Below are 10,948 nucleotides of genomic sequence, written 5' to 3'. Positions count from 1 at the left end.
GAGGTCTTTCACAAGTATTGATGTTGACACTTGTGCTGAACCAATGGTGACTTCGTTGTACTGTGATAACATTCATTATTACTTTCATTGTTATTAATAAACATGTCAAATATATAAAAATATTTGATCCAAAAGTTTCTCCAATCCTCTTATACGGCTCAGAGATATGGGGCCATACATGTAGGCAGTCAACAGAAAAGGTTCAAACTGATTTTTAAAGAAGTGTCTTGGGGTCTCCAGAAGAACATCAAGCAATACAATTCTTGGTGATACAGGCAGAAGTTATTTGTGTGTAAATCATAATAGTCGTTGTAATAGATACTGGTGCAGACATATTCGAATGGATAGATCAGGGTATCCCAGGGCTAGTTATGAAATGCTGAAACATTTTGATGTACAGGACCAAGTATGTTGATAGAGATTCACAGAATTTGATTTCCAGAGGTAAAGAGTTCCAAAGAGTTCGTGCAACATAGGAGAAAGCCCTTTTCCCATATGAAATAAATGGAATTTGGGAACTTGTAGTAGGTGCTGATTCTGAGACGGAAGTGATCTTGATGGGATGTATTATGTGATAAGTTCAGTGAGATATTCTGGAGCTTGATTGTGGAGACAATTGAAAGTGATGCAGAAAAGTTTGAAATTGATTCTCTGTTGAATAGGTAGCCAATGTAGGGATTTGAGAACAGGACAGATGTGATCAGATTTAGTCTTTAGAGAAATAATTCTTGCAGCTGTATTCATTATTTGTGTGTTAATCATAATAGTCATTGTATTAGATACTGGTGCAGACATATTCGAATGGATAGATCAGGGTATCCCAGGGCTATTTATGAAATGCTGAAACATTTTGATGAATAGGACAAAGTATGTTGGGTTTCTTGCATTCGAATATTATCGTTTGAAACTGGCTTTTTACGTATGCTCAAGATTGCGGTAGTATAAATGTTTTCATGAATTTGTTTTCACAAAGACGTAGAGACATACAATTCCAAAGTTGGCATTGTAAGATCTCAGGGCCATCAGTTCTAAAACATTACAGTGGTTTTAAATCTGTTTTGGATGTTGAAAAGTATATTCTTGAATTTTTTCCCGAAAAAGACCTGTTGAGGGTATTTTGTAAGTTTCGCTGTGCATCTCATAAGTTGAAAGTTCAGTTAGATGGATTTAAATGTTATGATAACCCAAATGCGTTACTATGTACCAAATGTCTCCTTGGCTGTACTGAAGATGAATTTCACTTTTTATTTATCCCCCCTTACTATAAGATAAGCAGATTACAGTTTTTACCTGAATATTATAACAAGAATCCGTCTGCTTCAAAAATGTATCAGCTGCTAGCATCCACAGACACAAAACTTATCAAGTCTTTGTCGTTGCATTTGAAAAGTAACTTGCCAATTTGTTATTATTTATGAATGAAACGGATGAAAGGCTGTTGATACTAAAACTGAACCTTTGTCAGTTCTCGTGAACACAACCACATTCATGAAACACGTTGTCCATGTACATTACGTGCACCCAGGCCCTCTAAGAGGACAAGGAATTGTGAAACTAAATCACTTTGAGAAAATTTCCTGTTTTCATTCCTGTTTAGAATATGTATATTAATATTTTACAAGAATATGTCATGTTACTGAGAGCCAATCCTGCAAAATGTGTGACAGGGATATTACTGAAGATGAATACCATGCCCTTCTCATCTGTCCACAGTATGAAGACCTAAGAAAGTATTATATACCATCTAAGTACACGTCCTGTCCCACATTTTACAAATTCAGCATACTAATGTCAACAGAAAATGTACAGCTACTTCAGAATATTGCTACGTTTATACACCATGCACTGTTAAAACGCAAACGCGCTTGTACCACACACCCATTGTAACTGTTTTTTACCTGTACTACGGGCCTCTGGCTTACAGTTCAGAAATATAGAACTCTCTCTCTATTAATATGTATTTAGGCCTGTGATTATGATGATGATGATGATGATGATGATGATGATGATGATGATGATGACGAAAAGACGAAAGGAATCAGGCTATCGGTATTGTCAGCCAAGGTGCTTCAGATGTGATGGTTTCTAGGCACTTTTAATGTGCATCCATCCACTGTTGGTCGACTCAGACAACGTTTTCGGGCCACCAGAAGTGTTTCTGATCGTCCGCGCCCCTGGTGCACTACCTCTGGCGACAGCTCGACAGCACCGAAATATCCAAGTTTCACACTTGTGAAATCGGTTCCAAACATCTGCTGATACGGCAAGGAGGGCGATTGGGACAAGACAACGTCATGTCAGCGCACAAACAGTGTCAAGACGCCTTGATGCTTTCAACATCTGGTGTCGTCGCCGGTACCATGGTCCAACCTTATTGCATTGCCACAGATTTGCCAGACAGCGATGGTCAGCTAATGGGGCCAATCTTGGCAACAGGCCATGGCGAGATGTCATTTTTCAGATGAATTCAGGTTTAGCGTATTCTTTATCGACGTCAAGGAGAAAGACTTGAGCCAAAGTGTGTCCTTGACTGACTGACTGACTGAGTTTGGTTTTACGCCGCTTTTAGCAATATTCCAGCAACATCACGGCGGGGGACACCAGAAATGGGCTTCACACATTGTACCCATGTGGGGATTCGAACCCGGGTCTTCGGCGTGACGAGCCAACGCTTTATCCATTAGGCTACCCCGACGCCCCGTGTGTCCTTGAACATGGCCACTTTGGAGGAGGTGGTGTCATGATCTGGTGTGCTATCGATGCCAACTTCCGGTCCCAGATGGTAGTGGTTAACAGCAATATGAATGCTCAACGTTATGTGGACAATATCCTTCGTCCGGCTGTACTCACAATGATTGATCCACATGGCGGTCGTAACCATTTTGTGTTTCAGCATGATAATGCACGACCCCGTGCAGCCAGGGTAGCAACCAGGATATTTTGTAATACTGAGAATGTTCGTGTGAAGGACTGGCCTTCATTGTCCCCAGACATGAACCCAAACGAGCATATGTAGGATGAACTTGCACGGCGAGTTCAAAATCAACTTGTGCCACCAAGGACAGTTGCTTAATTGACACAGGCCCTTCAACATCACTGGCATACTATCCCACAGCTGTTCCTGAGAAATTTGTGTCTTTCAATGCCCCGGAGACTGCGAGCATGCAGCGCACGGTGGACACACGCGATATTGACTGCAAGTGGCCCCTCATTTGTTTGATGTCGTTGTTGCGTCACTGATATTGTTGTTGATTGGACATTTTTAGCTGAAATGGTGTAAATCCAGCTAGGATCCATGCAGGTAGCAAAAGTAATGTAAGTCCCCATGGTTCCTAGTATGGTGATCTACCTGCAGTTGTTGGCGATCTATAGGCCAGTTTTACATTGTATTGTCCAAAAGTAGTTCTGTAATTTTAACTCGTCACGATATGGCTGAAATATTGCCGATGTGACGTTAAATATTAACTCACTCACTCACTCTGTAATTTTAACGATATATGCTAGCTAGTTTGAACTCAATCTGTGATAATCTAGTGGTTTTACTGTCCTTTGCTGACAGGGTTTTATATATTATATGTATGTATTATGAATTTAGAACTAGTGACGATGTGGCTGAAATATTGCCGATGTGACTTTAAATCTTAACTCACTCACGATGAAATTATCCACATATACTTCCCATCAAAAGTTTAAACTCACTTAAAGCACTCACTTTATGTTATGTTTATATACATGTTCACATCAGAGATGAATTTCTCCACTAACCTGGAGGAACCAACAACGTTATGCAAATGAATTGACGAGGATCATGCATAAATTTTTTCAAAAGCATGTGAAAATATTGTGCATGTGAACAGCTGCGTTTTTGTGTAAAGGTTTGTTAAAATAAGAAAATTTTCACTGAGTTTCATCCTTTACTCAACTCGTGACAGTAATCCCTCCAACATTATGAATATGTTTTACAATACATCAGTTCATGTATAAACAGTACCCTTAAACGGTGTGGAATAGTTTGCAAAATCTAGTTTAGAACAGCTGACAGAATTTAATGGCTACATTTACAGTAGTGAGTCTAATCCTTTGATGGGTGGGATATGTTCACTTAAAACATATCTGCCAGTTACATTTATATATGTTCACATTTGTGTGAGTAAAAAAAGTATGAATGTCAAATTGCGTTTTTAATGGCTTACAGTACAAATACCACGCTTGTAAAGATGACCGCAAATAAGGGAGGATTGTCTTTCCTTACTTGTTTCTCTCAGTATATCAAATGTTAACTCACTCACTCTCAGTATATCAATGTCCCGCGTATATGTTGTTAGGGGTTTCTTCAAAAATGTAAAAGCTCCGTTAACAATGGTTAACAATGGTTAACAAGAGGCAAAATTAAATGTACGAACCATAGACAATGATCACTGACATCAAGCATGCAAGATAGCCCTATATTACATATAATTTAGTTCTTACTGGCAAACAAAGATAAGTTGGACCGGCGCAGAGAACACATTTATGAGACGTAGGCGGTGCCCAACAATGAGCAAACCCATTTGGTTTGTGCAAGATAGAGCAGGTGTAGGCTAGTGCAAGTGCATTTCATAACGCTGAAATTGATGACGAAACTCATAAGACTCTCACGTTGTCGGTGTAGCACGACACTTGATCGCGGACAACATGGGGCCCCTTCGCTAACAATGCCTTGTTTACCAGTATACTCAGTCCTTGGTCTAGAGTACCAGTTGCCGCAGTGGCTGAGCAGGTTAGGCGGCTTACTTTGTCTACTGGCGATTAGGTACCTGACTCTGAGGGTGTGGGGGAATTCCGGATGGGACTCAACCCAACAAAAGAACAAAAGTACTAAAGCAATGTCGGAAAAAGAAAAAAAACAACTGTTTTAGGCTGTTACTCTGTGTCCCTAAAATTTACACAATTGCAATTAACATATGTCGAAATAACCCATATCGGCCTAACTGGGCGTTCAGTGGGATGCGTGATAGGATGTCCAGAAAAGCATGTTTACTCGTAAAATCGGGCAAAACTTGGAAAAAATACGAATAGCTGCTGAAAACAATAGATCAGACTATAGATGACAATTAGGTCGCTCAGCCAGGTATGACGACAGACAATCAACTCACTTGGCATGAAATGCACGTGCTGCCCACAGACACAAGGGGTCATGTCAAATATATTTCATGCTTTTTCATGTGTATTGACTATGTCTCTATTGATCATCTAATCTTAGCTAATATCCCTATCCCCAAGCCCGACCCCAACTACCGTCAGCAACGTCCGTCTTGGTTTTGCTTTTGAGACGACCCCTCCTACCTGTTTATTTTTATAGTTATAGTGAGACTCAATGGTATCAACATCCGTAATGGTTTCAGTATTAAAGTTGTTATTTTTTACGTCTGCTATCGTTTATAATGAAGCTAAGTCTAATTTCAAAATGGACATTCAAAAAGTGTCATTTGTTATACAATATCATTGCACGCTAATTTGCATAAAACCATGGTCTGCTCCAAATAAGTCGCTTCGGACTGAAAAAAGACTGCATTGCTCATTTCTGCACTAATATCTCCTCAGTAAAATCGTTCTTTTACATTTCCTATCTCCCTTCTACTGAGACTGTATTTAAGCCGAACTAAGTTTAACAGATATTTCACACTTTCACATATTAACTACCTAAATTGTAGATAAATCGCCGCAGTAACAAGAGTTAGAAGATGAAGCGTAGGCATAAGTGCAACATGTAATTTAGCTACTACGATGAGCAATATTCAGTATTGTTATTTCATAGTAGTTTAATGAACAGCGATTAAATGAAGCCATATAACTAACAATAATAATTTAAGAAACCATGCCATGTCTTCCTTTGGTCAAACATTACACCATTATTCTGGTAGTTCCATACAAAATGAGCTGTACCTTTCATTGTCTCCTTACGAAGCGAAATTGCCACATAATCATGAAATAACAGTTCTAATAAATATATTCGTGTCTTTAGAAATATTATTTTTCATTTACATTAAATATACTGAGTCAAAAAAGAAACTTCACATTCTTTCTTCAGGGCACTATAAAAGAACAAGAGATGGTAAGATGGTTAAATTGTTATTATTTCATTGCTGAGATCTGTGTGATGTACTCGATACACTGACAGTGCCATTATCAGTTCCATTACGCTACACCGCCGTTCCAAAACATGGGTATACAGAATATCAAGTAACAAGAATAAAAATGCGAAATTTCTCAGTTCAATATCGTGTATGGCCGCCCCGTGCATTCACCACTGCCAAACACCGTCTCCTCATCGACTGCCTGATGCTTGTGAACACGTGGTTGGGGATTCTGCTCTAAGTTCCTGCAAATTCTGAGGCTGGTTCCTAAGAAGCCTTCTCCCAAGTGCATCCCAAACGTGCTCTATTGGATTAAGATCAGGTGACCTCGATTGCCAGTCCATGGCGTTGATTCCAGCGTTTTGAAGGAAATTTCGTGTCAACATCGCGGTATGAGGCCGAGCATTATCATGCTCGAACTGTAGACCTGGGCCATGAGCCGCCATGAAAGGAACGAGTTCAGGGGTGAGCACCTGGTCGCGGTAAGCAGCGGCTGTGAGGTTTCCACGGATGACCAGAAGTCGGGAACGGTTGTTCCCACAGAAAGCACCCCATACCATGCAACTTCCGCCCCCGAATCTGTCGACTTCCTGTACACAACATTGGGCATACCGTTCACGACGTCGTCTCCAGACTCTATGCCTGCCGTCCGCGAATCTGAGGGTAAACCTGGATTCATTGCTAAAGACGACTCGATTCCAGTCTCTCTGGGTCCATCGGAGGTGACGTTGGGCCCACAGCAGACGTTCACGTTGATGAAACGGCGTCAATATTGGCCCACGATATGGACGTCGAGAATAGAGATTGGCAGCCCGCAACCAATTTCGAATGGTCTGTGAGGACAGTCGACCTCTGAACATCTCAACCCTGGTTCGTGTAGCCGGCAGAAATCTGTCACGTAGGTGACGTAGGACGATTTGACGGTCTTCTGCTCGTGACGTCACACGTGGACGACCCCACCTTGGGCGATCAGAAGTGGTACCAGTTTGTTGTAGACGACCTCGCAAGTCATACACAGTACGACGGCTGCATCCCATTGCTCTTGCGATGTCAATAACTGATCTTCCCGCTTGCAACATGCCAACGGCACGTTCACGTTGCACATTTGACAATCGTGGCATTTCAAGTACCGTTAGAACTGTGGTTTAAAAGTGTTTTTTCAATTCTTGAGGCCAATGCAAACGCGTGCTTATGAAGAAAACTTCGATGCGAAGATCACGTGATCGGCTGCACGTGCAAAACCTGATTTGGCACTAACCTCATTTGCACGACGAATGGATGGGTTTGAGTGGGTTTTGCTAACGGTTTTCTAGAGTCAAAAAGATAGGGATCCCATTTCGGATACATAGATGTATCATCAGAAAAAAAGTATTCATTATTTTTCAAATTACATTTTGTGAAGTTTCCTTTTTGACTCAGTATAGATTGGATACAATATGGAATTTCCCAAATTCGTGGCGTAATGCCATTGAAGTCCCTATTCCAAAGCCTGGCCGGGATCATGCTGATCCGTCTAATTATAGACCAATCTCTTTAACGAGTTGTGTTTGTAAAACCATGGAACGAATGGTAAATAACAGATTAATTTGGTTTCTTGAAACCAATAACCATTTAATGTGGTTTCAGAAAAAAAACCGTAGTACCATTGATCATTTGGTACGTGTAGAATCCTTTGTTTGAATGTTATAGTAAATATACAACATGCAGTATCGATATTCTTTGATCTTGAGAAAGCATACGATACCACCTGGAAGCATGGCATTTTAAGGGATTTACTTGATTTTGGTTTGAAGGGTCGTTTACCTCTTTTTAACAGTCAGACAATTTCAAGTCCGAATGGGTTCAACCCTGTCTGACCATTATAATCAGGGTGTCCCACAAGGCAGCATTTTGTCATTCACACTGTTTAGTATCAAAGGTTTTAAATGATTCAATCGATGGGTCACTTTTTGTGGATGATTATGATATTCTTGTCGCGGTAATATTTTGCATACTATTGAACGGCAACTGCAGTTGTGAATAATAAAACGAATAAATGGCGTCTTGAAAAGAGCTTTAAATTTTCTAAGTCGAAAACGAATTGTATACACTTCTGAAGAAAATATAAAGACCCAGAACTGTTTTTAAATGGCACTCCCATCAAAGTCAAGGAGGCCAAGTTCTTGGGTCTAATTTTCGACTCCCATTTAACTTTTCTTCCGCATATCAAATCCCTAAAAACTACATGCCTAAAGGCACTCGATTTATTAAAAGTCGTTTCTAATTCAAAGAGGAAAAGGGATTAATCTACCCTCCTTCACGTATGTAGGTCACTGGTCCACTCGAAGCTTGATTATAGCTCCACCGTATGTGGTGGAGCCTGCAAAAGCTACCTAAAACTATTAGAGTCTGTCCACCACAAAGGTCTAAGACTTGTCTTGGGTCCTTCAGAACTTCTCCTGTCTCTACGTCGAGGCAGATGAGCCATCTCTTACACAATGCTGTATAAAATTATCTTTACAATATATAACAAAACTATATTCTAACGAATCTAACCATGCATTTAACTGTGTCTCAATTCCCCACTATGAGGATTTAAACACGAAGAAATCTTCTCTTGTTCCGCCTCTTGGACTCAGAATTAAACCATTTATTTCTGCTGCCGGCATTGAGCTGTAAAATATATCTCCTTCCCGTCTTCTTTCTTCCCCTCCTTGGCAGTTGGTTAGGCCACACGTTGACTTAACATTAACCACACTTAAAAAATCAGAAGCTAATTATATAATGATCTTGCTACTGGCCAATACGACATCGTCCTCTGTTGTTACCCAGACACGTTGGCATTCTGGCCGATCCTGCTGCCAAGGCAGCACTCAACAAACCGGTTACACCACTTCTTATTCCATACACTGATTATAAAGCTACCATTAGATCTTATGTCCGCGGGACACCCAAGTAGGTATAAATAAGTTACATGCAACAAAACCTTATATTGGTTATACCTACTTGATCGGTTTCTCATCGATGCTCATGCTGTTGATCACTGGGTTGTCTGGTCCAGACTCGATTATTTACAGACACTTGTTTGTCAGGATAGTCAATTCTCAAGATAACGTGCAATGGTGTACACATTTTCCTGTCTTTAACACAAGTCTGTCCCTATGTTAAAATTAATCCCAAAATGCTCAGACATATTTTAAACAGCAGAGAATGTTGGCTGTTGAAACATGGCCTCTTGGATATGATGTTTTGTACATCTTCAGCAAATTCCTTTTTATCAATTTTTCAAAAGATATTGTAAGTAAAAACAGTGTAAAGTAAAAAAGGGTAAACACTATTAAAATGAGCCTAAAGCAGACCAAAGATGAGCCTAAATGTACCCCTGTATACAAGACTTAAATTGCACGAGAATATCAAAATAGTGTAACTTAAATTTAATAATGCTGCATGACTATAGCGAAATGTTCATTGTTATCCTTGCTAACGTTTCCTATAAATTGTACCTATCAACGCCAGGCAAAACTCTCGCTCATCTTCCCAAACAAATTGTTGTAGTAATTCATCCAGCATATAAGGCAAATTAATGTATATTTTAAATTTGGAGAGACGAAACCCCCATCAAATTACTGAAGTACTGAATTAATAATTTGACACAAACATTAAATCATCCCATGCACATTTAAGTTCTGTTAGTCCGTCTGGGCTTATGTTAAAATGTCAGCTGCAACATTTACCAATGCATTAACGTGCCAGAAAGTTATAGCCGGACAAATGACAATGATATCAATTAAAACATGAGTGCTGACTGGCCTTATTAAACAAATAAGTTGCATTGATAATATTTGTTGCAAAAAAGAATGACAGAAAATCCCATCAGATGTGTGTATCTCAGTTCAGAAATGCCTTTTTGTAATTGTGAATTAAGGTGTCCAATACTGAATGTGTAAATTCAAACGTATACACTGCTACCACTCCATGCTTTAACCACTAGGCTGCCCCATCACCCCACAACCTGGAAACGGTCTTGGTGTTTTTTGCACATTTCATCAACAAGAGGATGACTAAAAAAAAATCTACGTTTACGTTAGGGATTACACCGGAAACTGGTGAAAAGGAATCATTACGAATTTGTATAGCTCGGTAATTCTTCGTCACAAAGGACAGTTCCTCCTACAGCTACAGAGTTTTTCCATGTTTACTGTTTGATCGGGAAGATGATGTGAGAGGTCACACCTTAAATAGGCATCGAAGGACCTGCTTGATATAATGTGTTTGAGTTCAAACTACAACACGTTCCACTGTCGACTAATTTTGGTATGTAAATATATGGCAATTCCGCAGAAGTCACAGAGTATAATGTTTTAACTGAACAATACAACTGTCCACGTACTTTAACTTGTTAAGCACATCTATCTAAAACTACCCACTTGGTATGTGACCTGGACTGGTACATGCAACAGAAAGTATCTTTTTACTTTCCACGGATACCCAGGTTTTGTGTCTCCCGATTCGTAACATTCAGTTTGTGCATGCACATCGTCTATTTTAGCTCATATATGAGCTAAAATACCTCAGAATTTTGGTTTGTTAAACACACTTTACTTTGAAAACATACCGCTGAATTATAGAAACATTTACACAGATTAACTTACCAGGGAGTGGAGTGTTGATTGGAGGTCATTTCACTGAACTGGACGTCCTGCATCTCCACTGGGAACTGTCACGTAGTTTTGTTCACATGTATTTGACACGAAATAACTTGAACCTTGTAAATACATCAAGACAAGGATATCACGCTGGAAAGTACACCTGGAGACGTGTGGGGGTGTCCCTTACAACTCTATTGACGCAGT

The sequence above is a fragment of the Haliotis rubra genome, unplaced genomic scaffold (genome assembly GCF_003918875.1).
Source record: "Haliotis rubra isolate DU_JTF1 unplaced genomic scaffold, ASM391887v1 Scf1267, whole genome shotgun sequence".
In the NCBI taxonomy this organism is placed as follows: domain Eukaryota; kingdom Metazoa; phylum Mollusca; class Gastropoda; order Lepetellida; family Haliotidae; genus Haliotis; species Haliotis rubra.
This window is presented reverse-complemented; position numbering follows the sequence as displayed.